The sequence below is a fragment of the Myotis davidii genome, unplaced genomic scaffold, assembly GCF_000327345.1.
Source record: "Myotis davidii unplaced genomic scaffold, ASM32734v1 scaffold238, whole genome shotgun sequence".
NCBI classification, from domain to species: Eukaryota; Metazoa; Chordata; class Mammalia; order Chiroptera; family Vespertilionidae; genus Myotis; species Myotis davidii.
The window spans coordinates 40,458-43,232 of record NW_006293779.1 but is presented as its reverse complement, the minus strand read 5'-3'; positions in this window follow the sequence as shown (position 1 = coordinate 43,232).

Sequence of the window (2,775 nt, the reverse complement as noted above, 5' to 3'; positions counted from 1 at the left end):
ATAGAACAATAGAGAAACCTTGCTATGGAGATAAGAAACACCCTAACCTTTGGAATAGAATGGATAGGATTAAGATCAAATAGTATAAATACAGATGTAAAAGGACAATAAAAGGAGGAACCTGGCTATGATGATCACCTGAACACTGTCTCTGTGTCCATCATTCTTCACCGATCATGTCCACACCTTGGGGAACCCCTGGACCTGCTGGGGCTGGACCCCAACAATAGTTAATGATTTTAGGGAGGGCCTGAAATATACCTGAGTGATGTATAACTTACTTCCATAATTCACAGCAAAACAATGTGGCCACAGAGTTATTTTCACAGAAGTACAGCCTCTCCCCCACCCCACAGGAGAAATATCAGAATATCTGATATCTGGAGCCGTAAAAAATGTAACCTTTCCCTCTTCAAGTTATTTAGTGATTACAACTCCCTAACATGAGCCTAATTAATTCTTCTGCCCTGTTCTAGAAGCATTTTTATAATCTGCTGCTATAACAGTGCATTGGTGTAAAGGTAATTGCTTATACGTGCATCTTATCCATAAGAGTCAGAGCTCTTCCAAAGCATGGGCTCCATCTTATTCATTTAGAAAATTTATCGAGATGCTGGGCACAGAGTTCCCATTAAATTAGTATTTGTCACATTAAAATTGATGCTTTTCCAGTTCTACACATTCTGTACACCTGCCATAACACTGAATATGAGAATAAATCCACTGGAGAAAATTCTTTTAGTTTTCATTCAAGGACTTGAAAATACAACACTTAGTTGAGGAATATTTTAAAATGAGCCCCTTTGTGTTTTTACTCAATAGTCATAACAATAAAATGAACCTTACATCTAACTGTACATAATGATTTACAAGTTTGTTTTGAGGCTAGGAAGTTTGAAACATAATATTGTCAGACTTGGGCCACCGAAGAAGCATCTCAATATTTTGAGTTTACTTAAAAGAAGATACACTGCCTTGTCATTTCTTCCTGCTCTATTAATAGGGTTTTTAATCAAAGAGATCAATTGGGGATATTCTTTATTCTGTTGAATTCTACATGTAATATTTTTGGCAGATTGCTGATGGGAATAAAAGGGAACAGTATTAAAGAGAAATGACTTGACACAATTTTCTTTTCTTTGCCATTACCGGTATATGTTTTCTGGGAATATTTTTCAGACATCTACAACTCATATTCAGGCTGACATATAGAAAGTTCCCTTGCCCAATAGATACACACCAAGAATTCTAGTAGATAAATATTCTCTTCTCACATTTTACGAAAGCCAATCAGTTTGTGTGTGCCGTTCTACAAATGCATCCTAACTATTCCAGACTTTTCAAGTCAATGGAGAATAAAGTAAATTTTGAGGAATATAATCATGTGTCTACGAAACAGTAAAATGATGAGTAATTGTACTGTATTCCCCTATTGTTCATGATAAGATGTAATGACTCCTTCTTAGAATTGAAATAACAAAGTAAAAAAGTATTACATAATATATTAAAAACAAATAGCTCTTTTTTTGGTATCGGCAAAAGAAAGATATTGAAGGCTCAAAACCATAGACAAGTTTAGATAATCTGTTCCGAGAAAAGATTTACTGTGCAACATATTTAAATTGAAAAGAATAAACTCCTAACCAAGATGTCAGATTGAACTGAATGGAAATTGATTTTCTGGTCCAAATCATAGAATATGCTTGATGATATACATTTAAAATGTTAAAAATATATCTCTGAGTCTACATGAGATCTTTTAGAAGGGGGATGCCCTAAAAACAAAAACAACAATGATAACAACATAAAGCACCTCATAACCATTCTGAAACTGGCTGAGTAACCCCTAAGGTCCTATGACCAGGTCTAAAACTTATAAATTGAAGGTGAAACATGTACAAAGGGAGAGTAAAGGAGTGTCTGTGTACATTAGCAAGAACTGGAATGATAATCCGAAGCTGGATTTCAGGAAATTATGGCCTCATCTATGAATACTGGTCTGGGGCTGTATTGTGGAAATGAGAAATAAAATCATGAATAACTGAAGCCCTCAACATAAAATATAAAGTTTTGAGGTTCAACTTTGTGCAAACCACCCAGGACAGAAATCTCAATTCTGAAAATCTCACATACAATCTAGTTCAAGGCATCCGACAAAGTAGAAATCTTAAGAGGATTACTCACTTTTTCTGGTGACCTCAGGCATGTTACTTAACCCTCTCCCGAAGACAACTGTGTGGGTGTATGTGTTGCCTTACCAAGTTTCTTCCTCAAGGTAGAGGGCAGACCCAGTATTTCTAATGCAAGTTAGGTCTGTCCCCAAAGCACCCTGTTATTTTTCCCAGCCACCGCTCACACAAATCTAGAATTATTTTAAAATGTTGGACCTGAAAATTGCCCTCAGGTAGGACAGTTGAGTCCATGAAGTTTTGGTTATATGAGGTAGGTGGGATATGCTGGAGGGAATCAGAGAACAATTCCCACCTGATCGATCTATGCTGAGTGTGAATAGGTAGAATTAAAGGAGGTGAATCTGAGAATGTTTATGAAGAAATTTTAAAGAGTATCTGTAAAAGTATTAAAAAATACACACTTCTGAAGCTATTACTTTTACCTATCATTTTCTGAGCACAATGTATTATGTATTTACTGTCACAAAGAACTCTATATCCCACCTCTGGTGAAGTAATATGAATTTATGACATGTATTTGGTGCTTTCACATCATGTTTGTCACTATTATACATATGTCGCTACCTGTATTTAATTACCATAA